This window comes from Hyperolius riggenbachi, chromosome 1 (assembly GCF_040937935.1).
Source record: "Hyperolius riggenbachi isolate aHypRig1 chromosome 1, aHypRig1.pri, whole genome shotgun sequence".
Lineage (NCBI taxonomy): Eukaryota > Metazoa > Chordata > Amphibia > Anura > Hyperoliidae > Hyperolius > Hyperolius riggenbachi.
In genome coordinates this window covers 413,417,177-413,441,218 of record NC_090646.1, presented here as the reverse complement: position 1 = coordinate 413,441,218, position 24,042 = coordinate 413,417,177, and the positions used below count along the sequence as shown (strand labels likewise).

The window sequence follows — 24,042 nt, the reverse complement described above, 5'->3', positions numbered from 1 at the left end:
AGAACGTTTTTTTTTTTTTTTTTTTTAACACATTTACACAACAGAGCACTGTGGCTCTATAGCTCAGGGGTTAGAGCACTGGTCTTGTAAACCAGGGGTCGTGAGTTCAAATCTCACTAGGGCCTAAGCATTATTTCATGCGCTGTATCTTTCTTTCCTGACAACCTATTTTCTTTCACCAGCTGTCTTATCAAAAACCGCCACTGCCTCTAGGTCAACTCCCCTTACATGAAAGATCACATTACATTCAACCCTGGTCAAGGTTCACAACATTGACCCCACTTTGAGCAAAAAAAAAAAAAAAAACCTTACTGGCTCCAAGAAGACTTAGACCACATTCATAACATTCTCTTCCTAAAAAGAGAGCGGCCGTATTCCGTTCTTCTGGATGGCCAAGAAGCCAAGACTGGTGCTTATGCCACCATTCATGGGTTGGCCTAATAACGGTAGCTATGATTCTAGAGCTGGAGGCTGCCTTACTTCTGCCCTCAAGGGCTAGGTGCCATTCACATGTCTTGATTGAAGGCTTCGTAGAAGACCACAATTCAGCTCTCTCAACCACCCTACTTTCCGGTGGCACAATGCACCTCCGTGTCAGGATGGCCGAGCGGTCTAAGGCGCTGCGTTCAGGTCGCAGTCTCCCCTGGAGGCGTGGGTTCAAATCCCACTTCTGACAGCGTTTGCATGGTTTTTTCACGGTTCCCCTACCTGCTAGTCTTTCACAGCCAAGAACGTTTTTTTTTTTTTTTTTTTTAACACATTTACACAACAGAGCACTGTGGCTCTATAGCTCAGGGGTTAGAGCACTGGTCTTGTAAACCAGGGGTCGTGAGTTCAAATCTCACTAGGGCCTAAGCATTATTTCATGCGCTGTATCTTTCTTTCCTGACAACCTATTTTCTTTCACCAGCTGTCTTATCAAAAACCGCCACTGCCTCTAGGTCAACTCCCCTTACATGAAAGATCACATTACATTCAACCCTGGTCAAGGTTCACAACATTGACCCCACTTTGAGCAAAAAAAAAAAAAAAAACCTTACTGGCTCCAAGAAGACTTAGACCACATTCATAACATTCTCTTCCTAAAAAGAGAGCGGCCGTATTCCGTTCTTCTGGATGGCCAAGAAGCCAAGACTGGTGCTTATGCCACCATTCATGGGTTGGCCTAATAACGGTAGCTATGATTCTAGAGCTGGAGGCTGCCTTACTTCTGCCCTCAAGGGCTAGGTGCCATTCACATGTCTTGATTGAAGGCTTCGTAGAAGACCACAATTCAGCTCTCTCAACCACCCTACTTTCCGGTGGCACAATGCACCTCCGTGTCAGGATGGCCGAGCGGTCTAAGGCGCTGCGTTCAGGTCGCAGTCTCCCCTGGAGGCGTGGGTTCAAATCCCACTTCTGACAGCGTTTGCATGGTTTTTTCACGGTTCCCCTACCTGCTAGTCTTTCACAGCCAAGAACGTTTTTTTTTTTTTTTTTTTTAACACATTTACACAACAGAGCACTGTGGCTCTATAGCTCAGGGGTTAGAGCACTGGTCTTGTAAACCAGGGGTCGTGAGTTCAAATCTCACTAGGGCCTAAGCATTATTTCATGCGCTGTATCTTTCTTTCCTGACAACCTATTTTCTTTCACCAGCTGTCTTATCAAAAACCGCCACTGCCTCTAGGTCAACTCCCCTTACATGAAAGATCACATTACATTCAACCCTGGTCAAGGTTCACAACATTGACCCCACTTTGAGCAAAAAAAAAAAAAAAAACCTTACTGGCTCCAAGAAGACTTAGACCACATTCATAACATTCTCTTCCTAAAAAGAGAGCGGCCGTATTCCGTTCTTCTGGATGGCCAAGAAGCCAAGACTGGTGCTTATGCCACCATTCATGGGTTGGCCTAATAACGGTAGCTATGATTCTAGAGCTGGAGGCTGCCTTACTTCTGCCCTCAAGGGCTAGGTGCCATTCACATGTCTTGATTGAAGGCTTCGTAGAAGACCACAATTCAGCTCTCTCAACCACCCTACTTTCCGGTGGCACAATGCACCTCCGTGTCAGGATGGCCGAGCGGTCTAAGGCGCTGCGTTCAGGTCGCAGTCTCCCCTGGAGGCGTGGGTTCAAATCCCACTTCTGACAGCGTTTGCATGGTTTTTTCACGGTTCCCCTACCTGCTAGTCTTTCACAGCCAAGAACGTTTTTTTTTTTTTTTTTTTTAACACATTTACACAACAGAGCACTGTGGCTCTATAGCTCAGGGGTTAGAGCACTGGTCTTGTAAACCAGGGGTCGTGAGTTCAAATCTCACTAGGGCCTAAGCATTATTTCATGCGCTGTATCTTTCTTTCCTGACAACCTATTTTCTTTCACCAGCTGTCTTATCAAAAACCGCCACTGCCTCTAGGTCAACTCCCCTTACATGAAAGATCACATTACATTCAACCCTGGTCAAGGTTCACAACATTGACCCCACTTTGAGCAAAAAAAAAAAAAAAAACCTTACTGGCTCCAAGAAGACTTAGACCACATTCATAACATTCTCTTCCTAAAAAGAGAGCGGCCGTATTCCGTTCTTCTGGATGGCCAAGAAGCCAAGACTGGTGCTTATGCCACCATTCATGGGTTGGCCTAATAACGGTAGCTATGATTCTAGAGCTGGAGGCTGCCTTACTTCTGCCCTCAAGGGCTAGGTGCCATTCACATGTCTTGATTGAAGGCTTCGTAGAAGACCACAATTCAGCTCTCTCAACCACCCTACTTTCCGGTGGCACAATGCACCTCCGTGTCAGGATGGCCGAGCGGTCTAAGGCGCTGCGTTCAGGTCGCAGTCTCCCCTGGAGGCGTGGGTTCAAATCCCACTTCTGACAGCGTTTGCATGGTTTTTTCACGGTTCCCCTACCTGCTAGTCTTTCACAGCCAAGAACGTTTTTTTTTTTTTTTTTTTTAACACATTTACACAACAGAGCACTGTGGCTCTATAGCTCAGGGGTTAGAGCACTGGTCTTGTAAACCAGGGGTCGTGAGTTCAAATCTCACTAGGGCCTAAGCATTATTTCATGCGCTGTATCTTTCTTTCCTGACAACCTATTTTCTTTCACCAGCTGTCTTATCAAAAACCGCCACTGCCTCTAGGTCAACTCCCCTTACATGAAAGATCACATTACATTCAACCCTGGTCAAGGTTCACAACATTGACCCCACTTTGAGCAAAAAAAAAAAAAAAAACCTTACTGGCTCCAAGAAGACTTAGACCACATTCATAACATTCTCTTCCTAAAAAGAGAGCGGCCGTATTCCGTTCTTCTGGATGGCCAAGAAGCCAAGACTGGTGCTTATGCCACCATTCATGGGTTGGCCTAATAACGGTAGCTATGATTCTAGAGCTGGAGGCTGCCTTACTTCTGCCCTCAAGGGCTAGGTGCCATTCACATGTCTTGATTGAAGGCTTCGTAGAAGACCACAATTCAGCTCTCTCAACCACCCTACTTTCCGGTGGCACAATGCACCTCCGTGTCAGGATGGCCGAGCGGTCTAAGGCGCTGCGTTCAGGTCGCAGTCTCCCCTGGAGGCGTGGGTTCAAATCCCACTTCTGACAGCGTTTGCATGGTTTTTTCACGGTTCCCCTACCTGCTAGTCTTTCACAGCCAAGAACGTTTTTTTTTTTTTTTTTTTTAACACATTTACACAACAGAGCACTGTGGCTCTATAGCTCAGGGGTTAGAGCACTGGTCTTGTAAACCAGGGGTCGTGAGTTCAAATCTCACTAGGGCCTAAGCATTATTTCATGCGCTGTATCTTTCTTTCCTGACAACCTATTTTCTTTCACCAGCTGTCTTATCAAAAACCGCCACTGCCTCTAGGTCAACTCCCCTTACATGAAAGATCACATTACATTCAACCCTGGTCAAGGTTCACAACATTGACCCCACTTTGAGCAAAAAAAAAAAAAAAAACCTTACTGGCTCCAAGAAGACTTAGACCACATTCATAACATTCTCTTCCTAAAAAGAGAGCGGCCGTATTCCGTTCTTCTGGATGGCCAAGAAGCCAAGACTGGTGCTTATGCCACCATTCATGGGTTGGCCTAATAACGGTAGCTATGATTCTAGAGCTGGAGGCTGCCTTACTTCTGCCCTCAAGGGCTAGGTGCCATTCACATGTCTTGATTGAAGGCTTCGTAGAAGACCACAATTCAGCTCTCTCAACCACCCTACTTTCCGGTGGCACAATGCACCTCCGTGTCAGGATGGCCGAGCGGTCTAAGGCGCTGCGTTCAGGTCGCAGTCTCCCCTGGAGGCGTGGGTTCAAATCCCACTTCTGACAGCGTTTGCATGGTTTTTTCACGGTTCCCCTACCTGCTAGTCTTTCACAGCCAAGAACGTTTTTTTTTTTTTTTTTTTTTAACACATTTACACAACAGAGCACTGTGGCTCTATAGCTCAGGGGTTAGAGCACTGGTCTTGTAAACCAGGGGTCGTGAGTTCAAATCTCACTAGGGCCTAAGCATTATTTCATGCGCTGTATCTTTCTTTCCTGACAACCTATTTTCTTTCACCAGCTGTCTTATCAAAAACCGCCACTGCCTCTAGGTCAACTCCCCTTACATGAAAGATCACATTACATTCAACCCTGGTCAAGGTTCACAACATTGACCCCACTTTGAGCAAAAAAAAAAAAAAAAAACCTTACTGGCTCCAAGAAGACTTAGACCACATTCATAACATTCTCTTCCTAAAAAGAGAGCGGCCGTATTCCGTTCTTCTGGATGGCCAAGAAGCCAAGACTGGTGCTTATGCCACCATTCATGGGTTGGCCTAATAACGGTAGCTATGATTCTAGAGCTGGAGGCTGCCTTACTTCTGCCCTCAAGGGCTAGGTGCCATTCACATGTCTTGATTGAAGGCTTCGTAGAAGACCACAATTCAGCTCTCTCAACCACCCTACTTTCCGGTGGCACAATGCACCTCCGTGTCAGGATGGCCGAGCGGTCTAAGGCGCTGCGTTCAGGTCGCAGTCTCCCCTGGAGGCGTGGGTTCAAATCCCACTTCTGACAGCGTTTGCATGGTTTTTTCACGGTTCCCCTACCTGCTAGTCTTTCACAGCCAAGAACGTTTTTTTTTTTTTTTTTTTTTAACACATTTACACAACAGAGCACTGTGGCTCTATAGCTCAGGGGTTAGAGCACTGGTCTTGTAAACCAGGGGTCGTGAGTTCAAATCTCACTAGGGCCTAAGCATTATTTCATGCGCTGTATCTTTCTTTCCTGACAACCTATTTTCTTTCACCAGCTGTCTTATCAAAAACCGCCACTGCCTCTAGGTCAACTCCCCTTACATGAAAGATCACATTACATTCAACCCTGGTCAAGGTTCACAACATTGACCCCACTTTGAGCAAAAAAAAAAAAAAAAAACCTTACTGGCTCCAAGAAGACTTAGACCACATTCATAACATTCTCTTCCTAAAAAGAGAGCGGCCGTATTCCGTTCTTCTGGATGGCCAAGAAGCCAAGACTGGTGCTTATGCCACCATTCATGGGTTGGCCTAATAACGGTAGCTATGATTCTAGAGCTGGAGGCTGCCTTACTTCTGCCCTCAAGGGCTAGGTGCCATTCACATGTCTTGATTGAAGGCTTCGTAGAAGACCACAATTCAGCTCTCTCAACCACCCTACTTTCCGGTGGCACAATGCACCTCCGTGTCAGGATGGCCGAGCGGTCTAAGGCGCTGCGTTCAGGTCGCAGTCTCCCCTGGAGGCGTGGGTTCAAATCCCACTTCTGACAGCGTTTGCATGGTTTTTTCACGGTTCCCCTACCTGCTAGTCTTTCACAGCCAAGAACGTTTTTTTTTTTTTTTTTTAACACATTTACACAACAGAGCACTGTGGCTCTATAGCTCAGGGGTTAGAGCACTGGTCTTGTAAACCAGGGGTTGTGAGTTCAAATCTCACTAGGGCCTAAGCATTATTTCATGCGCTGTATCTTTCTTTCCTGACAACCTATTTTCTTTCACCAGCTGTCTTATCAAAAACCGCCACTGCCTCTAGGTCAACTCCCCTTACATGAAAGATCACATTACATTCAACCCTGGTCAAGGTTCACAACATTGACCCCACTTTGAGCAAAAAAAAAAAAAAAAACCTTACTGGCTCCAAGAAGACTTAGACCACATTCATAACATTCTCTTCCTAAAAAGAGAGCGGCCGTATTCCGTTCTTCTGGATGGCCAAGAAGCCAAGACTGGTGCTTATGCCACCATTCATGGGTTGGCCTAATAACGGTAGCTATGATTCTAGAGCTGGAGGCTGCCTTACTTCTGCCCTCAAGGGCTAGGTGCCATTCACATGTCTTGATTGAAGGCTTCGTAGAAGACCACAATTCAGCTCTCTCAACCACCCTACTTTCCGGTGGCACAATGCACCTCCGTGTCAGGATGGCCGAGCGGTCTAAGGCGCTGCGTTCAGGTCGCAGTCTCCCCTGGAGGCGTGGGTTCAAATCCCACTTCTGACAGCGTTTGCATGGTTTTTTCACGGTTCCCCTACCTGCTAGTCTTTCACAGCCAAGAACGTTTTTTTTTTTTTTTTTTTAACACATTTACACAACAGAGCACTGTGGCTCTATAGCTCAGGGGTTAGAGCACTGGTCTTGTAAACCAGGGGTCGTGAGTTCAAATCTCACTAGGGCCTAAGCATTATTTCATGCGCTGTATCTTTCTTTCCTGACAACCTATTTTCTTTCACCAGCTGTCTTATCAAAAACCGCCACTGCCTCTAGGTCAACTCCCCTTACATGAAAGATCACATTACATTCAACCCTGGTCAAGGTTCACAACATTGACCCCACTTTGAGCAAAAAAAAAAAAAAAAACCTTACTGGCTCCAAGAAGACTTAGACCACATTCATAACATTCTCTTCCTAAAAAGAGAGCGGCCGTATTCCGTTCTTCTGGATGGCCAAGAAGCCAAGACTGGTGCTTATGCCACCATTCATGGGTTGGCCTAATAACGGTAGCTATGATTCTAGAGCTGGAGGCTGCCTTACTTCTGCCCTCAAGGGCTAGGTGCCATTCACATGTCTTGATTGAAGGCTTCGTAGAAGACCACAATTCAGCTCTCTCAACCACCCTACTTTCCGGTGGCACAATGCACCTCCGTGTCAGGATGGCCGAGCGGTCTAAGGCGCTGCGTTCAGGTCGCAGTCTCCCCTGGAGGCGTGGGTTCAAATCCCACTTCTGACAGCGTTTGCATGGTTTTTTCACGGTTCCCCTACCTGCTAGTCTTTCACAGCCAAGAACGTTTTTTTTTTTTTTTTTTTTAACACATTTACACAACAGAGCACTGTGGCTCTATAGCTCAGGGGTTAGAGCACTGGTCTTGTAAACCAGGGGTCGTGAGTTCAAATCTCACTAGGGCCTAAGCATTATTTCATGCGCTGTATCTTTCTTTCCTGACAACCTATTTTCTTTCACCAGCTGTCTTATCAAAAACCGCCACTGCCTCTAGGTCAACTCCCCTTACATGAAAGATCACATTACATTCAACCCTGGTCAAGGTTCACAACATTGACCCCACTTTGAGCAAAAAAAAAAAAAAAAACCTTACTGGCTCCAAGAAGACTTAGACCACATTCATAACATTCTCTTCCTAAAAAGAGAGCGGCCGTATTCCGTTCTTCTGGATGGCCAAGAAGCCAAGACTGGTGCTTATGCCACCATTCATGGGTTGGCCTAATAACGGTAGCTATGATTCTAGAGCTGGAGGCTGCCTTACTTCTGCCCTCAAGGGCTAGGTGCCATTCACATGTCTTGATTGAAGGCTTCGTAGAAGACCACAATTCAGCTCTCTCAACCACCCTACTTTCCGGTGGCACAATGCACCTCCGTGTCAGGATGGCCGAGCGGTCTAAGGCGCTGCGTTCAGGTCGCAGTCTCCCCTGGAGGCGTGGGTTCAAATCCCACTTCTGACAGCGTTTGCATGGTTTTTTCACGGTTCCCCTACCTGCTAGTCTTTCACAGCCAAGAACGTTTTTTTTTTTTTTTTTTTTAACACATTTACACAACAGAGCACTGTGGCTCTATAGCTCAGGGGTTAGAGCACTGGTCTTGTAAACCAGGGGTCGTGAGTTCAAATCTCGCTAGGGCCTAAGCATTATTTCATGCGCTGTATCTTTCTTTCCTGACAACCTATTTTCTTTCACCAGCTGTCTTATCAAAAACCGCCACTGCCTCTAGGTCAACTCCCCTTACATGAAAGATCACATTACATTCAACCCTGGTCAAGGTTCACAACATTGACCCCACTTTGAGCAAAAAAAAAAAAAAAAACCTTACTGGCTCCAAGAAGACTTAGACCACATTCATAACATTCTCTTCTTAAAAAGAGAGCGGCCGTATTCCGTTCTTCTGGATGGCCAAGAAGCCAAGACTGGTGCTTATGCCACCATTCATGGGTTGGCCTAATAACGGTAGCTATGATTCTAGAGCTGGAGGCTGCCTTACTTCTGCCCTCAAGGGCTAGGTGCCATTCACATGTCTTGATTGAAGGCTTCGTAGAAGACCACAATTCAGCTCTCTCAACCACCCTACTTTCCGGTGGCACAATGCACCTCTGTGTCAGGATGGCCGAGCGGTCTAAGGCGCTGCGTTCAGGTCGCAGTCTCCCCTGGAGGCGTGGGTTCAAATCCCACTTCTGACAGCGTTTGCATGGTTTTTTCACGGTTCCCCTACCTGCTAGTCTTTCACAGCCAAGAACGTTTTTTTTTTTTTTTTTTTTAACACATTTACACAACAGAGCACTGTGGCTCTATAGCTCAGGGGTTAGAGCACTGGTCTTGTAAACCAGGGGTCGTGAGTTCAAATCTCACTAGGGCCTAAGCATTATTTCATGCGCTGTATCTTTCTTTCCTGACAACCTATTTTCTTTCACCAGCTGTCTTATCAAAAACCGCCACTGCCTCTAGGTCAACTCCCCTTACATGAAAGATCACATTACATTCAACCCTGGTCAAGGTTCACAACATTGACCCCACTTTGAGCAAAAAAAAAAAAAAAAACCTTACTGGCTCCAAGAAGACTTAGACCACATTCATAACATTCTCTTCCTAAAAAGAGAGCGGCCGTATTCCGTTCTTCTGGATGGCCAAGAAGCCAAGACTGGTGCTTATGCCACCATTCATGGGTTGGCCTAATAACGGTAGCTATGATTCTAGAGCTGGAGGCTGCCTTACTTCTGCCCTCAAGGGCTAGGTGCCATTCACATGTCTTGATTGAAGGCTTCGTAGAAGACCACAATTCAGCTCTCTCAACCACCCTACTTTCCGGTGGCACAATGCACCTCCGTGTCAGGATGGCCGAGCGGTCTAAGGCGCTGCGTTCAGGTCGCAGTCTCCCCTGGAGGCGTGGGTTCAAATCCCACTTCTGACAGCGTTTGCATGGTTTTTTCACGGTTCCCCTACCTGCTAGTCTTTCACAGCCAAGAACGTTTTTTTTTTTTTTTTTTTTAACACATTTACACAACAGAGCACTGTGGCTCTATAGCTCAGGGGTTAGAGCACTGGTCTTGTAAACCAGGGGTCGTGAGTTCAAATCTCACTAGGGCCTAAGCATTATTTCATGCGCTGTATCTTTCTTTCCTGACAACCTATTTTCTTTCACCAGCTGTCTTATCAAAAACCGCCACTGCCTCTAGGTCAACTCCCCTTACATGAAAGATCACATTACATTCAACCCTGGTCAAGGTTCACAACATTGACCCCACTTTGAGCAAAAAAAAAAAAAAAAACCTTACTGGCTCCAAGAAGACTTAGACCACATTCATAACATTCTCTTCCTAAAAAGAGAGCGGCCGTATTCCGTTCTTCTGGATGGCCAAGAAGCCAAGACTGGTGCTTATGCCACCATTCATGGGTTGGCCTAATAACGGTAGCTATGATTCTAGAGCTGGAGGCTGCCTTACTTCTGCCCTCAAGGGCTAGGTGCCATTCACATGTCTTGATTGAAGGCTTCGTAGAAGACCACAATTCAGCTCTCTCAACCACCCTACTTTCCGGTGGCACAATGCACCTCCGTGTCAGGATGGCCGAGCGGTCTAAGGCGCTGCGTTCAGGTCGCAGTCTCCCCTGGAGGCGTGGGTTCAAATCCCACTTCTGACAGCGTTTGCATGGTTTTTTCACGGTTCCCCTACCTGCTAGTCTTTCACAGCCAAGAACGTTTTTTTTTTTTTTTTTTTTAACACATTTACACAACAGAGCACTGTGGCTCTATAGCTCAGGGGTTAGAGCACTGGTCTTGTAAACCAGGGGTCGTGAGTTCAAATCTCACTAGGGCCTAAGCATTATTTCATGTGCTGTATCTTTCTTTCCTGACAACCTATTTTCTTTCACCAGCTGTCTTATCAAAAACCGCCACTGCCTCTAGGTCAACTCCCCTTACATGAAAGATCACATTACATTCAACCCTGGTCAAGGTTCACAACATTGACCCCACTTTGAGCAAAAAAAAAAAAAAAAAACCTTACTGGCTCCAAGAAGACTTAGACCACATTCATAACATTCTCTTCCTAAAAAGAGAGCGGCCGTATTCCGTTCTTCTGGATGGCCAAGAAGCCAAGACTGGTGCTTATGCCACCATTCATGGGTTGGCCTAATAACGGTAGCTATGATTCTAGAGCTGGAGGCTGCCTTACTTCTGCCCTCAAGGGCTAGGTGCCATTCACATGTCTTGATTGAAGGCTTCGTAGAAGACCACAATTCAGCTCTCTCAACCACCCTACTTTCCGGTGGCACAATGCACCTCCGTGTCAGGATGGCCGAGCGGTCTAAGGCGCTGCGTTCAGGTCGCAGTCTCCCCTGGAGGCGTGGGTTCAAATCCCACTTCTGACAGCGTTTGCATGGTTTTTTCACGGTTCCCCTACCTGCTAGTCTTTCACAGCCAAGAACTTTTTTTTTTTTTTTAACACATTTACACAACAGAGCACTGTGGCTCTATAGCTCAGGGGTTAGAGCACTGGTCTTGTAAACCAGGGGTCGTGAGTTCAAATCTCACTAGGGCCTAAGCATTATTTCATGCGCTGTATCTTTCTTTCCTGACAACCTATTTTCTTTCACCAGCTGTCTTATCAAAAACCGCCACTGCCTCTAGGTCAACTCCCCTTACATGAAAGATCACATTACATTCAACCCTGGTCAAGGTTCACAACATTGACCCCACTTTGAGCAAAAAAAAAAAAAAAAACCTTACTGGCTCCAAGAAGACTTAGACCACATTCATAACATTCTCTTCCTAAAAAGAGAGCGGCCGTATTCCGTTCTTCTGGATGGCCAAGAAGCCAAGACTGGTGCTTATGCCACCATTCATGGGTTGGCCTAATAACGGTAGCTATGATTCTAGAGCTGGAGGCTGCCTTACTTCTGCCCTCAAGGGCTAGGTGCCATTCACATGTCTTGATTGAAGGCTTCGTAGAAGACCACAATTCAGCTCTCTCAACCACCCTACTTTCCGGTGGCACAATGCACCTCCGTGTCAGGATGGCCGAGCGGTCTAAGGCGCTGCGTTCAGGTCGCAGTCTCCCCTGGAGGCGTGGGTTCAAATCCCACTTCTGACAGCGTTTGCATGGTTTTTTCACGGTTCCCCTACCTGCTAGTCTTTCACAGCCAAGAACGTTTTTTTTTTTTTTTTTTTTAACACATTTACACAACAGAGCACTGTGGCTCTATAGCTCAGGGGTTAGAGCACTGGTCTTGTAAACCAGGGGTCGTGAGTTCAAATCTCACTAGGGCCTAAGCATTATTTCATGCGCTGTATCTTTCTTTCCTGACAACCTATTTTCTTTCACCAGCTGTCTTATCAAAAACCGCCACTGCCTCTAGGTCAACTCCCCTTACATGAAAGATCACATTACATTCAACCCTGGTCAAGGTTCACAACATTGACCCCACTTTGAGCAAAAAAAAAAAAAAAAACCTTACTGGCTCCAAGAAGACTTAGACCACATTCATAACATTCTCTTCCTAAAAAGAGAGCGGCCGTATTCCGTTCTTCTGGATGGCCAAGAAGCCAAGACTGGTGCTTATGCCACCATTCATGGGTTGGCCTAATAACGGTAGCTATGATTCTAGAGCTGGAGGCTGCCTTACTTCTGCCCTCAAGGGCTAGGTGCCATTCACATGTCTTGATTGAAGGCTTCGTAGAAGACCACAATTCAGCTCTCTCAACCACCCTACTTTCCGGTGGCACAATGCACCTCCGTGTCAGGATGGCCGAGCGGTCTAAGGCGCTGCGTTCAGGTCGCAGTCTCCCCTGGAGGCGTGGGTTCAAATCCCACTTCTGACAGCGTTTGCATGGTTTTTTCACGGTTCCCCTACCTGCTAGTCTTTCACAGCCAAGAACGTTTTTTTTTTTTTTTTTTTTAACACATTTACACAACAGAGCACTGTGGCTCTATAGCTCAGGGGTTAGAGCACTGGTCTTGTAAACCAGGGGTCGTGAGTTCAAATCTCACTAGGGCCTAAGCATTATTTCATGCGCTGTATCTTTCTTTCCTGACAACCTATTTTCTTTCACCAGCTGTCTTATCAAAAACCGCCACTGCCTCTAGGTCAACTCCCCTTACATGAAAGATCACATTACATTCAACCCTGGTCAAGGTTCACAACATTGACCCCACTTTGAGCAAAAAAAAAAAAAAAAACCTTACTGGCTCCAAGAAGACTTAGACCACATTCATAACATTCTCTTCCTAAAAAGAGAGCGGCCGTATTCCGTTCTTCTGGATGGCCAAGAAGCCAAGACTGGTGCTTATGCCACCATTCATGGGTTGGCCTAATAACGGTAGCTATGATTCTAGAGCTGGAGGCTGCCTTACTTCTGCCCTCAAGGGCTAGGTGCCATTCACATGTCTTGATTGAAGGCTTCGTAGAAGACCACAATTCAGCTCTCTCAACCACCCTACTTTCCGGTGGCACAATGCACCTCCGTGTCAGGATGGCCGAGCGGTCTAAGGCGCTGCGTTCAGGTCGCAGTCTCCCCTGGAGGCGTGGGTTCAAATCCCACTTCTGACAGCGTTTGCATGGTTTTTTCACGGTTCCCCTACCTGCTAGTCTTTCACAGCCAAGAACGTTTTTTTTTTTTTTTTTTTTAACACATTTACACAACAGAGCACTGTGGCTCTATAGCTCAGGGGTTAGAGCACTGGTCTTGTAAACCAGGGGTCGTGAGTTCAAATCTCACTAGGGCCTAAGCATTATTTCATGCGCTGTATCTTTCTTTCCTGACAACCTATTTTCTTTCACCAGCTGTCTTATCAAAAACCGCCACTGCCTCTAGGTCAACTCCCCTTACATGAAAGATCACATTACATTCAACCCTGGTCAAGGTTCACAACATTGACCCCACTTTGAGCAAAAAAAAAAAAAAAAACCTTACTGGCTCCAAGAAGACTTAGACCACATTCATAACATTCTCTTCCTAAAAAGAGAGCGGCCGTATTCCGTTCTTCTGGATGGCCAAGAAGCCAAGACTGGTGCTTATGCCACCATTCATGGGTTGGCCTAATAACGGTAGCTATGATTCTAGAGCTGGAGGCTGCCTTACTTCTGCCCTCAAGGGCTAGGTGCCATTCACATGTCTTGATTGAAGGCTTCGTAGAAGACCACAATTCAGCTCTCTCAACCACCCTACTTTCCGGTGGCACAATGCACCTCCGTGTCAGGATGGCCGAGCGGTCTAAGGCGCTGCGTTCAGGTCGCAGTCTCCCCTGGAGGCGTGGGTTCAAATCCCACTTCTGACAGCGTTTGCATGGTTTTTTCACGGTTCCCCTACCTGCTAGTCTTTCACAGCCAAGAACGTTTTTTTTTTTTTTTTTTTTAACACATTTACACAACAGAGCACTGTGGCTCTATAGCTCAGGGGTTAGAGCACTGGTCTTGTAAACCAGGGGTCGTGAGTTCAAATCTCACTAGGGCCTAAGCATTATTTCATGCGCTGTATCTTTCTTTCCTGACAACCTATTTTCTTTCACCAGCTGTCTTATCAAAAACCGCCACTGCCTCTAGGTCAACTCCCCTTACATGAAAGATCACATTACATTCAACCCTGGTCAAGGTTCACAACATTGACCCCACTTTGAGCAAAAAAAAAAAAAAAAACCTTACTGGCTCCAAGAAGACTTAGACCACATTCATAACATTCTCTTCCTAAAAAGAGAGCGGCCGTATTCCGTTCTTCTGGATGGCCAAGAAGCCAAGACTGGTGCTTATGCCACCATTCATGGGTTGGCCTAATAACGGTAGCTATGATTCTAGAGCTGGAGGCTGCCTTACTTCTGCCCTCAAGGGCTAGGTGCCATTCACATGTCTTGATTGAAGGCTTCGTAGAAGACCACAATTCAGCTCTCTCAACCACCCTACTTTCCGGTGGCACAATGCACCTCCGTGTCAGGATGGCCGAGCGGTCTAAGGCGCTGCGTTCAGGTCGCAGTCTCCCCTGGAGGCGTGGGGTCAAATCCCACTTCTGACAGCGTTTGCATGGTTTTTTCACGGTTCCCCTACCTGCTAGTCTTTCACAGCCAAGAACGTTTTTTTTTTTTTTTTTTTTAACACATTTACACAACAGAGCACTGTGGCTCTATAGCTCAGGGGTTAGAGCACTGGTCTTGTAAACCAGGGGTCGTGAGTTCAAATCTCACTAGGGCCTAAGCATTATTTCATGCGCTGTATCTTTCTTTCCTGACAACCTATTTTCTTTCACCAGCTGTCTTATCAAAAACCGCCACTGCCTCTAGGTCAACTCCCCTTACATGAAAGATCACATTACATTCAACCCTGGTCAAGGTTCACAACATTGACCCCACTTTGAGCAAAAAAAAAAAAAAAAACCTTACTGGCTCCAAGAAGACTTAGACCACATTCATAACATTCTCTTCCTAAAAAGAGAGCGGCCGTATTCCGTTCTTCTGGATTGCCAAGAAGCCAAGACTGGTGCTTATGCCACCATTCATGGGTTGGCCTAATAACGGTAGCTATGATTCTAGAGCTGGAGGCTGCCTTACTTCTGCCCTCAAGGGCTAGGTGCCATTCACATGTCTTGATTGAAGGCTTCGTAGAAGACCACAATTCAGCTCTCTCAACCACCCTACTTTCCGGTGGCACAATGCACCTCCGTGTCAGGATGGCCGAGCGGTCTAAGGCGCTGCGTTCAGGTCGCAGTCTCCCCTGGAGGCGTGGGTTCAAATCCCACTTCTGACAGCGTTTGCATGGTTTTTTCACGGTTCCCCTACCTGCTAGTCTTTCACAGCCAAGAACGTTTTTTTTTTTTTTTTTTTTAACACATTTACACAACAGAGCACTGTGGCTCTATAGCTCAGGGGTTAGAGCACTGGTCTTGTAAACCAGGGGTCGTGAGTTCAAATCTCACTAGGGCCTAAGCATTATTTCATGCGCTGTATCTTTCTTTCCTGACAACCTATTTTCTTTCACCAGCTGTCTTATCAAAAACCGCCACTGCCTCTAGGTCAACTCCCCTTACATGAAAGATCACATTACATTCAACCCTGGTCAAGGTTCACAACATTGACCCCACTTTGAGCAAAAAAAAAAAAAAAAACCTTACTGGCTCCAAGAAGACTTAGACCACATTCATAACATTCTCTTCCTAAAAAGAGAGCGGCCGTATTCCGTTCTTCTGGATGGCCAAGAAGCCAAGACTGGTGCTTATGCCACCATTCATGGGTTGGCCTAATAACGGTAGCTATGATTCTAGAGCTGGAGGCTGCCTTACTTCTGCCCTCAAGGGCTAGGTGCCATTCACATGTCTTGATTGAAGGCTTCGTAGAAGACCACAATTCAGCTCTCTCAACCACCCTACTTTCCGGTGGCACAATGCACCTCCGTGTCAGGATGGCCGAGCGGTCTAAGGCGCTGCGTTCAGGTCGCAGTCTCCCCTGGAGGCGTGGGTTCAAATCCCACTTCTGACAGCGTTTGCATGGTTTTTTCACGGTTCCCCTACCTGCTAGTCTTTCACAGCCAAGAACGTTTTTTTTTTTTTTTTTTTTAACACATTTACACAACAGAGCACTGTGGCTCTATAGCTCAGGGGTTAGAGCACTGGTCTTGTAAACCAGGGGTCGTGAGTTCAAATCTCACTAGGGCCTAAGCATTATTTCATGCGCTGTATCTTTCTTTCCTGACAACCTATTTTCTTTCACCAGCTGTCTTATCAAAAACCGCCACTGCCTCTAGGTCAACTCCCCTTACATGAAAGATCACATTACATTCAACCCTGGTCAAGGTTCACAACATTGACCCCACTTTGAGCAAAAAAAAAAAAAAAAACCTTACTGGCTCCAAGAAGACTTAGACCACATTCATAACATTCTCTTCCTAAAAAGAGAGCGGCCGTATTCCGTTCTTCTGGATTGCCAAGAAGCCAAGACTGGTGCTTATGCCACCATTCATGGGTTGGCCTAATAACGGTAGCTATGATTCTAGAGCTGGAGGCTGCCTTACTTCTGCCCTCAAGGGCTAGGTGCCATTCACATGTCTTGATTGAAGGCTTCGTAGAAGACCACAATTCAGCTCTCTCAACCACCCTACTTTCCGGTGGCACAATGCACCTCCGTGTCAGGATGGCCGAGTGGTCTAAGGCGCTGCGTTCAGGTCGCAGTCTCCCCTGGAGGCGTGGGTTCAAATCCCACTTCTGACAGCGTTTGCATGGTTTTTTCACGGTTCCCCTACCTGCTAGTCTTTCACAGCCAAGAACGTTTTTTTTTTTTTTTTTTTTAACACATTTACACAACAGAGCACTGTGGCTCTATAGCTCAGGGGTTAGAGCACTGGTCTTGTAAACCAGGGGTCGTGAGTTCAAATCTCACTAGGGCCTAAGCATTATTTCATGCGCTGTATCTTTCTTTCCTGACAACCTATTTTCTTTCACCAGCTGTCTTATCAAAAACCGCCACTGCCTCTAGGTCAACTCCCCTTACATGAAAGATCACATTACATTCAACCCTGGTCAAGGTTCACAACATTGACCCCACTTTGAGCAAAAAAAAAAAAAAAAACCTTACTGGCTCCAAGAAGACTTAGACCACATTCATAACATTCTCTTCCTAAAAAGAGAGCGGCCGTATTCCGTTCTTCTGGATGGCCAAGAAGCCAAGACTGGTGCTTATGCCACCATTCATGGGTTGGCCTAATAACGGTAGCTATGATTCTAGAGCTGGAGGCTGCCTTACTTCTGCCCTCAAGGGCTAGGTGCCATTCACATGTCTTGATTGAAGGCTTCGTAGAAGACCACAATTCAGCTCTCTCAACCACCCTACTTTCTGGTGGCACAATGCACCTCCGTGTCAGGATGGCCGAGCGGTCTAAGGCGCTGCGTTCAGGTCGCAGTCTCCCCTGGAGGCGTGGGTTCAAATCCCACTTCTGACAGCGTTTGCATGGTTTTTTCACGGTTCCCCTACCTGCTAGTCTTTCACAGCCAAGAACGTTTTTTTTTTTTGTTTTTTTTAACACATTTACACAACAGAGCACTGTGGCTCTATAGCTCAGGGGTTAGAGCACTGGTCTTGTAAACCAGGGGTCGTGAGTTCAAATCTCACTAGGGCCTAAGCGTTATTTCATGCGCTGTATCTTTCTTTCCTGACAACCTATTTTCTTTCACCAGCTGTCTTATCAAAAACCGCCACTGCCTCTAGGTCAACTCCCCTTACATGAAAGATCACATTACATTCAACCCTGGTCAAGGTTCACAACATTGACCCCACTTTGAGCAAAAAAAAAAAAAAACCTTACTGGCTCCAAGAAGACTTAGACCACATTCATAACATTCTCTTCCTAAAAAGAGAGCGGCCGTATTCCGTTCTTCTGGATGGCCAAGAAGCCAACACTGGTGCTTATGCCACCATTCATGGGTTGGCCTAATAACGGTAGCTATGATTCTAGAGCTGGAGGCTGCCTTACTTCTGCCCTCAAGGGCTAGGTGCCATTCACATGTCTTGATTGAAGGCTTCGTAGAAGACCACAATTCAGCTCTCTCAACCACCCTACTTTCCGGTGGCACAATGCACCTCCGTGTCAGGATGGCCGAGCGGTCTAAGGCGCTGCGTTCAGGTCGCAGTCTCCCCTGGAGGCGTGGGTTCAAATCCCACTTCTGACAGCGTTTGCATGGTTTTTTCACGGTTCCCCTACCTGCTAGTCTTTCACAGCCAAGAACGTTTTTTTGTTTTTTTTTTTAACACATTTACACAACAGAGCACTGTGGCTCTATAGCTCAGGGGTTAGAGCACTGGTCTTGTAAACCAGGGGTCGTGAGTTCAAACCTCACTAGGGCCTAAGCGTTATTTCATGCGCTGTATCTTTCTTTCCTGACAACCTATTTTCTTTCACCAGCTGTCTTATCAAAAACCGCCACTGCCTCTAGGTCAACTCCCCTTACATGAAAGATCACATTACATTCAACCCTGGTCAAGGTTCACAACATTGACCCCACTTTGAGCAAAAAAAAAAAAAAAAACCTTACTGGCTCCAAGAAGACTTAGACCACATTCATAACATTCTCTTCCTAAAAAGAGAGCGGCCGTATTCCGTTCTTCTGGATGGCCAAGAAGCCAACACTGGTGCTTATGCCACCATTCATGGGTTGGCCTAATAACGGTAGCTATGATTCTAGAGCTGGAGGCTGCCTTACTTCTGCCCTCAAGGGCTAGGTGCCATTCACATGTCTTGATTGAAGGCTTCGTAGAAGACCACAATTCAGCTCTCTCAACCACCCTACTTTCCGGTGGCACAAGGCACCTCCGTGTCTGGATGGCCGAGCGGTCTAAGGCGCTGCGTTCAGGTCGCAGTCTCCCCTGGAGGCGTGGGTTCAAATCCCACTTCTGACAGCGTTTGCATGGTTTTTTCACGGTTCCCCTACCTGCTAGTCTTTCACAGCCAAGAACGTTTTTTTTTTTTTTTTTTTTAACACATTTACACAACAGAGCACTGTGGCTCTATAGCTCAGGGGTTAGAGCACTGGTCTTGTAAACCAGGGGTCGTGAGTTCAAATCTCACTAGGGCCTAAGCATTATTTCATGCGCTGTATCTTTCTTTCCTGACAACCTATTTTCTTTCACCAGCTGTCTTATCAAAAACCGCCACTGCCTCTAGGTCAACTCCCCTTACATGAAAGATCACATTACATTCAACCCTGGTCAAGGTTCACAACATTGACCCCACTTTGAGCAAAAAAAAAAAAAAAAACCTTACTGGCTCCAAGAAGACTTAGACCACATTCATAACATTCTCTTCCTAAAAAGAGAGCGGCCGTATTCCGTTCTTCTGGATGGCCAAGAAGCCAAGACTGGTGCTTATGCCACCATTCATGGGTTGGCCTAATAACGGTAGCTATGATTCTAGAGCTGGAGGCTGCCTTACTTCTGCCCTCAAGGGCTAGGTGCCATTCACATGTCTTGATTGAAGGCTTCGTAGAAGACCACAATTCAGCTCTCTCAACCACCCTACTTTCCGGTGGCACAATGCACCTCCGTGTCAGGATGGCCGAGCGGTCTAAGGCGCTGCGTTCAGGTCGCAGTCTCCCCTGGAGGCGTGGGTTCAAATCCCACTTCTGACAGCGTTTGCATGGTTTTTTCACGGTTCCCCTACCTGCTAGTCTTTCACAGCCAAGAACGTTTTTTTTTTTTTTTTTTTTAACACATTTACACAACAGAGCACTGTGGCTCTATAGCTCAGGGGTTAGAGCACTGGTCTTGTAAACCAGGGGTCGTGAGTTCAAATCTCACTAGGGCCTAAGCATTATTTCATGCGCTGTATCTTTCTTTCCTGACAACCTATTTTCTTTCACCAGCTGTCTTATCAAAAACCGCCACTGCCTCTAGGTCAACTCCCCTTACATGAAAGATCACATTACATTCAACCCTGGTCAAGGTTCACAACATTGACCCCACTTTGAGCAAAAAAAAAAAAAAAAACCTTACTGGCTCCAAGAAGACTTAGACCACATTCATAACATTCTCTTCCTAAAAAGAGAGCGGCCGTATTCCGTTCTTCTGGATGGCCAAGAAGCCAAGACTGGTGCTTATGCCACCATTCATGGGTTGGCCTAATAACGGTAGCTATGATTCTAGAGCTGGAGGCTGCCTTACTTCTGCCCTCAAGGGCTAGGTGCCATTCACATGTCTTGATTGAAGGCTTCGTAGAAGACCACAATTAAGCTCTCTCAACCACCCTACTTTCCGGTGGCACAATGCACCTCCGTGTCAGGATGGCCGAGCGGTCTAAGGCGCTGCGTTCAGGTCGCAGTCTCCCCTGGAGGCGTGGGTTCAAATCCCACTTCTGACAGCGTTTGCATGGTTTTTTCACGGTTCCCCTACCTGCTAGTCTTTCACAGCCAAGAACGTTTTTTTTTTTTTTTTTTTTAACACATTTACACAACAGAGCACTGTGGCTCTATAGCTCAGGGGTTAGAGCACTGGTCTTGTAAACCAGGGGTCGTGAGTTCAAATCTCACTAGGGCCTAAGCATTATTTCATGCGCTGTATCTTTCTTTCCTGACAACCTATTTTCTTTCACCAGCTGTCTTATCAAAAACCGCCACTGCCTCTAGGTCAACTCCCCTTACATGAAAGATCACATTACATTCAACCCTGGTCAAGGTTCACAACATTGACCCCACTTTGAGCAAAAAAAAAAAAAAAAACCTTACTGGCTCCAAGAAGACTTAGACCACATTCATAACATTCTCTTCCTAAAAAGAGAGCGGCCGTATTCCGTTCTTCTGGATTGCCAAGAAGCCAAGACTGGTGCTTATGCCACCATTCATGGGTTGGCCTAATAACGGTAGCTATGATTCTAGAGCTGGAGGCTGCCTTACTTCTGCCCTCAAGGGCTAGGTGCCATTCACATGTCTTGATTGAAGGCTTCGTAGAAGACCACAATTCAGCTCTCTCAACCACCCTACTTTCCGGTGGCACAATGCACCTCCGTGTCAGGATGGCCGAGTGGTCTAAGGCGCTGCGTTCAGGTCGCAGTCTCCCCTGGAGGCGTGGGTTCAAATCCCACTTCTGACAGCGTTTGCATGGTTTTTTCACGGTTCCCCTACCTGCTAGTCTTTCACAGCCAAGAACGTTTTTTTTTTTTTTTTTTTTAACACATTTACACAACAGAGCACTGTGGCTCTATAGCTCAGGGGTTAGAGCACTGGTCTTGTAAACCAGGGGTCGTGAGTTCAAATCTCACTAGGGCCTAAGCATTATTTCATGCGCTGTATCTTTCTTTCCTGACAACCTATTTTCTTTCACCAGCTGTCTTATCAAAAACCGCCACTGCCTCTAGGTCAACTCCCCTTACATGAAAGATCACATTACATTCAACCCTGGTCAAGGTTCACAACATTGACCCCACTTTGAGCAAAAAAAAAAAAAAAAACCTTACTGGCTCCAAGAAGACTTAGACCACATTCATAACATTCTCTTCCTAAAAAGAGAGCGGCCGTATTCCGTTCTTCTGGATGGCCAAGAAGCCAAGACTGGTGCTTATGCCACCATTCATGGGTTGGCCTAATAACGGTAGCTATGATTCTAGAGCTGGAGGCTGCCTTACTTCTGCCCTCAAGGGCTAGGTGCCATTCACATGTCTTGATTGAAGGCTTCGTAGAAGACCACAATTCAGCTCTCTCAACCACCCTACTTTCCGGTGGCACAATGCACCTCCGTGTCAGGATGGCCGAGCGGTCTAAGGCGCTGCGTTCAGGTCGCAGTCTCCCCTGGAGGCGTGGGTTCAAATCCCACTTCTGACAGCGTTTGCATGGTTTTTTCACGGTTCCCCTACCTGCTAGTCTTTCACAGCCAAGAACGTTTTTTTTTTTTTTTTTTTTAACACATTTACACAACAGAGCACTGTGGCTCTATAGCTCAGGGGTTAGAGCACTGGTCTTGTAAACCAGGGGTCGTGAGTTCAAATCTCACTAGGGCCTAAGCATTATTTCATGCGCTGTATCTTTCTTTCCTGACAACCTATTTTCTTTCACCAGCTGTCTTATCAAAAACCGCCACTGCCTCTAGGTCAACTCCCCTTACATGAAAGATCACATTACATTCAACCCTGGTCAAGGTTCACAACATTGACCCCACTTTGAGCAAAAAAAAAAAAAAAAACCTTACTGGCTCCAAGAAGACTTAGACCACATTCATAACATTCTCTTCCTAAAAAGAGAGCGGCCGTATTCCGTTCTTCTGGATGGCCAAGAAGCCAAGACTGGTGCTTATGCCACCATTCATGGGTTGGCCTAATAACGGTAGCTATGATTCTAGAGCTGGAGGCTGCCTTACTTCTGCCCTCAAGGGCTAGGTGCCATTCACATGTCTTGATTGAAGGCTTCGTAGAAGACCACAATTCAGCTCTCTCAACCACCCTACTTTCCGGTGGCACAATGCACCTCCGTGTCAGGATGGCCGAGCGGTCTAAGGCGCTGCGTTCAGGTCGCAGTCTCCCCTGGAGGCGTGGGTTCAAATCCCACTTCTGACAGCGTTTGCATGGTTTTTTCACGGTTCCCCTACCTGCTAGTCTTTCACAGCCAAGAACGTTTTTTTTTTTTTTTTTTTTAACACATTTACACAACAGAACACTGTGGCTCTATAGCTCAGGGGTTAGAGCACTGGTCTTGTAAACCAGGGGTCGTGAGTTCAAATCTCACTAGGGCCTAAGCATTATTTCATGCGCTGTATCTTTCTTTCCTGACAACCTATTTTCTTTCACCAGCTGTCTTATCAAAAACCGCCACTGCCTCTAGGTCAACTCCCCTTACATGAAAGATCACATTACATTCAACCCTGGTCAAGGTTCACAACATTGACCCCACTTTGAGCAAAAAAAAAAAAAAAAAACCTTACTGGCTCCAAGAAGACTTAGACCACATTCATAACATTCTCTTCCTAAAAAGAGAGCGGCCGTATTCCGTTCTTCTGGATGGCCAAGAAGCCAAGACTGGTGCTTATGCCACCATTCATGGGTTGGCCTAATAACGGTAGCTATGATTCTAGAGCTGGAGGCTGCCTTACTTCTGCCCTCAAGGGCTAGGTGCCATTCACATGTCTTGATTGAAGGCTTCGTAGAAGACCACAATTCAGCTCTCTCAACCACCCTACTTTCCGGTGGCACAATGCACCTCCGTGTCAGGATGGCCGAGCGGTCTAAGGCGCTGCGTTCAGGTCGCAGTCTCCCCTGGAGGCGTGGGTTCAAATCCCACTTCTGACAGCGTTTGCATGGTTTTTTCACGGTTCCCCTACCTGCTAGTCTTTCACAGCCAAGAACGTTTTTTTTTTTTGTTTTTTTTAACACATTTACACAACAGAGCACTGTGGCTCTATAGCTCAGGGGTTAGAGCACTGGTCTTGTAAACCAGGGGTCGTGAGTTCAAATCTCACTAGGGCCTAAGCATTATTTCATGCGCTGTATCTTTCTTTCCTGACAACCTATTTTCTTTCACCAGCTGTCTTATCAAAAACCGCCACTGCCTCTAGGTCAACTCCCCTTACATGAAAGATCACATTACATTCAACCCTGGTCAAGGTTCACAACATTGACCCCACTTTGAGCAAAAAAAAAAAAAAAAACCTTACTGGCTCCAAGAAGACTTAGACCACATTCATAACATTCTCTTCCTAAAAAGAGAGCGGCCGTATTCCGTTCTTCTGGATGGCCAAGAAGCCAAGACTGGTGCTTATGCCACCATTCATGGGTTGGCCTAATAACGGTAGCTATGATTCTAGAGCTGGAGGCTGCCTTACTTCTGCCCTCAAGGGCTAGGTGCCATTCACATGTCTTGATTGAAGGCTTCGTAGAAGACCACAATTCAGCTCTCTCAACCACCCTACTTTCCGGTGGCACAATGCACCTCCGTGTCAGGATGGCCGAGCGGTCTAAGGCGCTGCGTTCAGGTCGCAGTCTCCCCTGGAGGCGTGGGTTCAAATCCCACTTCTGACAGCGTTTGCATGGTTTTTTCACGGTTCCCCTACCTGCTAGTCTTTCACAGCCAAGAACGTTTTTTTTTTTTTTTT

The 24,042-nt window shown here is 46.5% G+C and overlaps 63 non-coding genes across 63 annotated transcripts; all 63 read left to right on the top strand.

Annotated features, from left to right (window-relative positions):
- Nucleotides 1-52: 52 nt before the first annotated feature.
- On the top strand, nt 53-125 carry TRNAT-UGU (transfer RNA threonine (anticodon UGU)). Its single transcript has one exon. It is a non-coding gene; the product is annotated as a tRNA-Thr (tRNA).
- Nucleotides 126-593: 468 nt separating this feature from the next.
- TRNAL-CAG (transfer RNA leucine (anticodon CAG)) lies at nt 594-676 on the top strand. Its single transcript has one exon. It is a non-coding gene; the product is annotated as a tRNA-Leu (tRNA).
- Nucleotides 677-780: 104 nt separating this feature from the next.
- TRNAT-UGU (transfer RNA threonine (anticodon UGU)) lies at nt 781-853 on the top strand. The gene has a single exon. It is a non-coding gene; the product is annotated as a tRNA-Thr (tRNA).
- A 468-nt stretch (nt 854-1,321) lies between these two features.
- TRNAL-CAG (transfer RNA leucine (anticodon CAG)) lies at nt 1,322-1,404 on the top strand. Its single transcript has one exon. It is a non-coding gene; the product is annotated as a tRNA-Leu (tRNA).
- A 104-nt stretch (nt 1,405-1,508) lies between these two features.
- Nucleotides 1,509-1,581, top strand: TRNAT-UGU (transfer RNA threonine (anticodon UGU)). The gene has a single exon. It is a non-coding gene; the product is annotated as a tRNA-Thr (tRNA).
- A 468-nt stretch (nt 1,582-2,049) lies between these two features.
- On the top strand, nt 2,050-2,132 carry TRNAL-CAG (transfer RNA leucine (anticodon CAG)). The gene has a single exon. It is a non-coding gene; the product is annotated as a tRNA-Leu (tRNA).
- Nucleotides 2,133-2,236: 104 nt separating this feature from the next.
- Nucleotides 2,237-2,309, top strand: TRNAT-UGU (transfer RNA threonine (anticodon UGU)). Its single transcript has one exon. It is a non-coding gene; the product is annotated as a tRNA-Thr (tRNA).
- Nucleotides 2,310-2,777: 468 nt separating this feature from the next.
- TRNAL-CAG (transfer RNA leucine (anticodon CAG)) lies at nt 2,778-2,860 on the top strand. Its single transcript has one exon. It is a non-coding gene; the product is annotated as a tRNA-Leu (tRNA).
- A 104-nt stretch (nt 2,861-2,964) lies between these two features.
- Nucleotides 2,965-3,037, top strand: TRNAT-UGU (transfer RNA threonine (anticodon UGU)). Its single transcript has one exon. It is a non-coding gene; the product is annotated as a tRNA-Thr (tRNA).
- A 468-nt stretch (nt 3,038-3,505) lies between these two features.
- On the top strand, nt 3,506-3,588 carry TRNAL-CAG (transfer RNA leucine (anticodon CAG)). Its single transcript has one exon. It is a non-coding gene; the product is annotated as a tRNA-Leu (tRNA).
- Nucleotides 3,589-3,692: 104 nt separating this feature from the next.
- On the top strand, nt 3,693-3,765 carry TRNAT-UGU (transfer RNA threonine (anticodon UGU)). The gene has a single exon. It is a non-coding gene; the product is annotated as a tRNA-Thr (tRNA).
- Nucleotides 3,766-4,233: 468 nt separating this feature from the next.
- Nucleotides 4,234-4,316, top strand: TRNAL-CAG (transfer RNA leucine (anticodon CAG)). The gene has a single exon. It is a non-coding gene; the product is annotated as a tRNA-Leu (tRNA).
- Nucleotides 4,317-4,421: 105 nt separating this feature from the next.
- TRNAT-UGU (transfer RNA threonine (anticodon UGU)) lies at nt 4,422-4,494 on the top strand. The gene has a single exon. It is a non-coding gene; the product is annotated as a tRNA-Thr (tRNA).
- Nucleotides 4,495-4,963: 469 nt separating this feature from the next.
- Nucleotides 4,964-5,046, top strand: TRNAL-CAG (transfer RNA leucine (anticodon CAG)). Its single transcript has one exon. It is a non-coding gene; the product is annotated as a tRNA-Leu (tRNA).
- A 105-nt stretch (nt 5,047-5,151) lies between these two features.
- Nucleotides 5,152-5,224, top strand: TRNAT-UGU (transfer RNA threonine (anticodon UGU)). The gene has a single exon. It is a non-coding gene; the product is annotated as a tRNA-Thr (tRNA).
- A 469-nt stretch (nt 5,225-5,693) lies between these two features.
- TRNAL-CAG (transfer RNA leucine (anticodon CAG)) lies at nt 5,694-5,776 on the top strand. The gene has a single exon. It is a non-coding gene; the product is annotated as a tRNA-Leu (tRNA).
- A 102-nt stretch (nt 5,777-5,878) lies between these two features.
- TRNAT-UGU (transfer RNA threonine (anticodon UGU)) lies at nt 5,879-5,951 on the top strand. Its single transcript has one exon. It is a non-coding gene; the product is annotated as a tRNA-Thr (tRNA).
- Nucleotides 5,952-6,419: 468 nt separating this feature from the next.
- TRNAL-CAG (transfer RNA leucine (anticodon CAG)) lies at nt 6,420-6,502 on the top strand. Its single transcript has one exon. It is a non-coding gene; the product is annotated as a tRNA-Leu (tRNA).
- Nucleotides 6,503-6,605: 103 nt separating this feature from the next.
- TRNAT-UGU (transfer RNA threonine (anticodon UGU)) lies at nt 6,606-6,678 on the top strand. Its single transcript has one exon. It is a non-coding gene; the product is annotated as a tRNA-Thr (tRNA).
- A 468-nt stretch (nt 6,679-7,146) lies between these two features.
- TRNAL-CAG (transfer RNA leucine (anticodon CAG)) lies at nt 7,147-7,229 on the top strand. The gene has a single exon. It is a non-coding gene; the product is annotated as a tRNA-Leu (tRNA).
- A 104-nt stretch (nt 7,230-7,333) lies between these two features.
- On the top strand, nt 7,334-7,406 carry TRNAT-UGU (transfer RNA threonine (anticodon UGU)). Its single transcript has one exon. It is a non-coding gene; the product is annotated as a tRNA-Thr (tRNA).
- Nucleotides 7,407-7,874: 468 nt separating this feature from the next.
- TRNAL-CAG (transfer RNA leucine (anticodon CAG)) lies at nt 7,875-7,957 on the top strand. The gene has a single exon. It is a non-coding gene; the product is annotated as a tRNA-Leu (tRNA).
- A 645-nt stretch (nt 7,958-8,602) lies between these two features.
- On the top strand, nt 8,603-8,685 carry TRNAL-CAG (transfer RNA leucine (anticodon CAG)). Its single transcript has one exon. It is a non-coding gene; the product is annotated as a tRNA-Leu (tRNA).
- Nucleotides 8,686-8,789: 104 nt separating this feature from the next.
- TRNAT-UGU (transfer RNA threonine (anticodon UGU)) lies at nt 8,790-8,862 on the top strand. Its single transcript has one exon. It is a non-coding gene; the product is annotated as a tRNA-Thr (tRNA).
- Nucleotides 8,863-9,330: 468 nt separating this feature from the next.
- TRNAL-CAG (transfer RNA leucine (anticodon CAG)) lies at nt 9,331-9,413 on the top strand. The gene has a single exon. It is a non-coding gene; the product is annotated as a tRNA-Leu (tRNA).
- Nucleotides 9,414-9,517: 104 nt separating this feature from the next.
- TRNAT-UGU (transfer RNA threonine (anticodon UGU)) lies at nt 9,518-9,590 on the top strand. Its single transcript has one exon. It is a non-coding gene; the product is annotated as a tRNA-Thr (tRNA).
- Nucleotides 9,591-10,058: 468 nt separating this feature from the next.
- TRNAL-CAG (transfer RNA leucine (anticodon CAG)) lies at nt 10,059-10,141 on the top strand. The gene has a single exon. It is a non-coding gene; the product is annotated as a tRNA-Leu (tRNA).
- Nucleotides 10,142-10,245: 104 nt separating this feature from the next.
- TRNAT-UGU (transfer RNA threonine (anticodon UGU)) lies at nt 10,246-10,318 on the top strand. Its single transcript has one exon. It is a non-coding gene; the product is annotated as a tRNA-Thr (tRNA).
- Nucleotides 10,319-10,787: 469 nt separating this feature from the next.
- TRNAL-CAG (transfer RNA leucine (anticodon CAG)) lies at nt 10,788-10,870 on the top strand. The gene has a single exon. It is a non-coding gene; the product is annotated as a tRNA-Leu (tRNA).
- Nucleotides 10,871-10,968: 98 nt separating this feature from the next.
- Nucleotides 10,969-11,041, top strand: TRNAT-UGU (transfer RNA threonine (anticodon UGU)). Its single transcript has one exon. It is a non-coding gene; the product is annotated as a tRNA-Thr (tRNA).
- A 468-nt stretch (nt 11,042-11,509) lies between these two features.
- On the top strand, nt 11,510-11,592 carry TRNAL-CAG (transfer RNA leucine (anticodon CAG)). The gene has a single exon. It is a non-coding gene; the product is annotated as a tRNA-Leu (tRNA).
- A 104-nt stretch (nt 11,593-11,696) lies between these two features.
- Nucleotides 11,697-11,769, top strand: TRNAT-UGU (transfer RNA threonine (anticodon UGU)). The gene has a single exon. It is a non-coding gene; the product is annotated as a tRNA-Thr (tRNA).
- A 468-nt stretch (nt 11,770-12,237) lies between these two features.
- On the top strand, nt 12,238-12,320 carry TRNAL-CAG (transfer RNA leucine (anticodon CAG)). Its single transcript has one exon. It is a non-coding gene; the product is annotated as a tRNA-Leu (tRNA).
- A 104-nt stretch (nt 12,321-12,424) lies between these two features.
- Nucleotides 12,425-12,497, top strand: TRNAT-UGU (transfer RNA threonine (anticodon UGU)). The gene has a single exon. It is a non-coding gene; the product is annotated as a tRNA-Thr (tRNA).
- Nucleotides 12,498-12,965: 468 nt separating this feature from the next.
- TRNAL-CAG (transfer RNA leucine (anticodon CAG)) lies at nt 12,966-13,048 on the top strand. Its single transcript has one exon. It is a non-coding gene; the product is annotated as a tRNA-Leu (tRNA).
- A 104-nt stretch (nt 13,049-13,152) lies between these two features.
- On the top strand, nt 13,153-13,225 carry TRNAT-UGU (transfer RNA threonine (anticodon UGU)). The gene has a single exon. It is a non-coding gene; the product is annotated as a tRNA-Thr (tRNA).
- A 468-nt stretch (nt 13,226-13,693) lies between these two features.
- Nucleotides 13,694-13,776, top strand: TRNAL-CAG (transfer RNA leucine (anticodon CAG)). The gene has a single exon. It is a non-coding gene; the product is annotated as a tRNA-Leu (tRNA).
- Nucleotides 13,777-13,880: 104 nt separating this feature from the next.
- Nucleotides 13,881-13,953, top strand: TRNAT-UGU (transfer RNA threonine (anticodon UGU)). Its single transcript has one exon. It is a non-coding gene; the product is annotated as a tRNA-Thr (tRNA).
- A 655-nt stretch (nt 13,954-14,608) lies between these two features.
- TRNAT-UGU (transfer RNA threonine (anticodon UGU)) lies at nt 14,609-14,681 on the top strand. Its single transcript has one exon. It is a non-coding gene; the product is annotated as a tRNA-Thr (tRNA).
- Nucleotides 14,682-15,149: 468 nt separating this feature from the next.
- Nucleotides 15,150-15,232, top strand: TRNAL-CAG (transfer RNA leucine (anticodon CAG)). The gene has a single exon. It is a non-coding gene; the product is annotated as a tRNA-Leu (tRNA).
- A 104-nt stretch (nt 15,233-15,336) lies between these two features.
- On the top strand, nt 15,337-15,409 carry TRNAT-UGU (transfer RNA threonine (anticodon UGU)). The gene has a single exon. It is a non-coding gene; the product is annotated as a tRNA-Thr (tRNA).
- A 468-nt stretch (nt 15,410-15,877) lies between these two features.
- On the top strand, nt 15,878-15,960 carry TRNAL-CAG (transfer RNA leucine (anticodon CAG)). Its single transcript has one exon. It is a non-coding gene; the product is annotated as a tRNA-Leu (tRNA).
- Nucleotides 15,961-16,064: 104 nt separating this feature from the next.
- On the top strand, nt 16,065-16,137 carry TRNAT-UGU (transfer RNA threonine (anticodon UGU)). Its single transcript has one exon. It is a non-coding gene; the product is annotated as a tRNA-Thr (tRNA).
- A 468-nt stretch (nt 16,138-16,605) lies between these two features.
- TRNAL-CAG (transfer RNA leucine (anticodon CAG)) lies at nt 16,606-16,688 on the top strand. Its single transcript has one exon. It is a non-coding gene; the product is annotated as a tRNA-Leu (tRNA).
- Nucleotides 16,689-16,792: 104 nt separating this feature from the next.
- On the top strand, nt 16,793-16,865 carry TRNAT-UGU (transfer RNA threonine (anticodon UGU)). The gene has a single exon. It is a non-coding gene; the product is annotated as a tRNA-Thr (tRNA).
- A 468-nt stretch (nt 16,866-17,333) lies between these two features.
- TRNAL-CAG (transfer RNA leucine (anticodon CAG)) lies at nt 17,334-17,416 on the top strand. The gene has a single exon. It is a non-coding gene; the product is annotated as a tRNA-Leu (tRNA).
- A 105-nt stretch (nt 17,417-17,521) lies between these two features.
- On the top strand, nt 17,522-17,594 carry TRNAT-UGU (transfer RNA threonine (anticodon UGU)). The gene has a single exon. It is a non-coding gene; the product is annotated as a tRNA-Thr (tRNA).
- A 466-nt stretch (nt 17,595-18,060) lies between these two features.
- TRNAL-CAG (transfer RNA leucine (anticodon CAG)) lies at nt 18,061-18,143 on the top strand. Its single transcript has one exon. It is a non-coding gene; the product is annotated as a tRNA-Leu (tRNA).
- A 103-nt stretch (nt 18,144-18,246) lies between these two features.
- Nucleotides 18,247-18,319, top strand: TRNAT-UGU (transfer RNA threonine (anticodon UGU)). The gene has a single exon. It is a non-coding gene; the product is annotated as a tRNA-Thr (tRNA).
- Nucleotides 18,320-18,974: 655 nt separating this feature from the next.
- TRNAT-UGU (transfer RNA threonine (anticodon UGU)) lies at nt 18,975-19,047 on the top strand. Its single transcript has one exon. It is a non-coding gene; the product is annotated as a tRNA-Thr (tRNA).
- Nucleotides 19,048-19,515: 468 nt separating this feature from the next.
- Nucleotides 19,516-19,598, top strand: TRNAL-CAG (transfer RNA leucine (anticodon CAG)). Its single transcript has one exon. It is a non-coding gene; the product is annotated as a tRNA-Leu (tRNA).
- Nucleotides 19,599-19,702: 104 nt separating this feature from the next.
- TRNAT-UGU (transfer RNA threonine (anticodon UGU)) lies at nt 19,703-19,775 on the top strand. Its single transcript has one exon. It is a non-coding gene; the product is annotated as a tRNA-Thr (tRNA).
- Nucleotides 19,776-20,243: 468 nt separating this feature from the next.
- TRNAL-CAG (transfer RNA leucine (anticodon CAG)) lies at nt 20,244-20,326 on the top strand. Its single transcript has one exon. It is a non-coding gene; the product is annotated as a tRNA-Leu (tRNA).
- A 104-nt stretch (nt 20,327-20,430) lies between these two features.
- Nucleotides 20,431-20,503, top strand: TRNAT-UGU (transfer RNA threonine (anticodon UGU)). Its single transcript has one exon. It is a non-coding gene; the product is annotated as a tRNA-Thr (tRNA).
- A 468-nt stretch (nt 20,504-20,971) lies between these two features.
- TRNAL-CAG (transfer RNA leucine (anticodon CAG)) lies at nt 20,972-21,054 on the top strand. Its single transcript has one exon. It is a non-coding gene; the product is annotated as a tRNA-Leu (tRNA).
- Nucleotides 21,055-21,158: 104 nt separating this feature from the next.
- Nucleotides 21,159-21,231, top strand: TRNAT-UGU (transfer RNA threonine (anticodon UGU)). The gene has a single exon. It is a non-coding gene; the product is annotated as a tRNA-Thr (tRNA).
- A 468-nt stretch (nt 21,232-21,699) lies between these two features.
- Nucleotides 21,700-21,782, top strand: TRNAL-CAG (transfer RNA leucine (anticodon CAG)). Its single transcript has one exon. It is a non-coding gene; the product is annotated as a tRNA-Leu (tRNA).
- Nucleotides 21,783-21,886: 104 nt separating this feature from the next.
- Nucleotides 21,887-21,959, top strand: TRNAT-UGU (transfer RNA threonine (anticodon UGU)). Its single transcript has one exon. It is a non-coding gene; the product is annotated as a tRNA-Thr (tRNA).
- Nucleotides 21,960-22,427: 468 nt separating this feature from the next.
- TRNAL-CAG (transfer RNA leucine (anticodon CAG)) lies at nt 22,428-22,510 on the top strand. Its single transcript has one exon. It is a non-coding gene; the product is annotated as a tRNA-Leu (tRNA).
- A 104-nt stretch (nt 22,511-22,614) lies between these two features.
- TRNAT-UGU (transfer RNA threonine (anticodon UGU)) lies at nt 22,615-22,687 on the top strand. Its single transcript has one exon. It is a non-coding gene; the product is annotated as a tRNA-Thr (tRNA).
- A 469-nt stretch (nt 22,688-23,156) lies between these two features.
- On the top strand, nt 23,157-23,239 carry TRNAL-CAG (transfer RNA leucine (anticodon CAG)). Its single transcript has one exon. It is a non-coding gene; the product is annotated as a tRNA-Leu (tRNA).
- A 105-nt stretch (nt 23,240-23,344) lies between these two features.
- TRNAT-UGU (transfer RNA threonine (anticodon UGU)) lies at nt 23,345-23,417 on the top strand. The gene has a single exon. It is a non-coding gene; the product is annotated as a tRNA-Thr (tRNA).
- A 468-nt stretch (nt 23,418-23,885) lies between these two features.
- On the top strand, nt 23,886-23,968 carry TRNAL-CAG (transfer RNA leucine (anticodon CAG)). Its single transcript has one exon. It is a non-coding gene; the product is annotated as a tRNA-Leu (tRNA).
- Nucleotides 23,969-24,042: the final 74 nt, after the last annotated feature.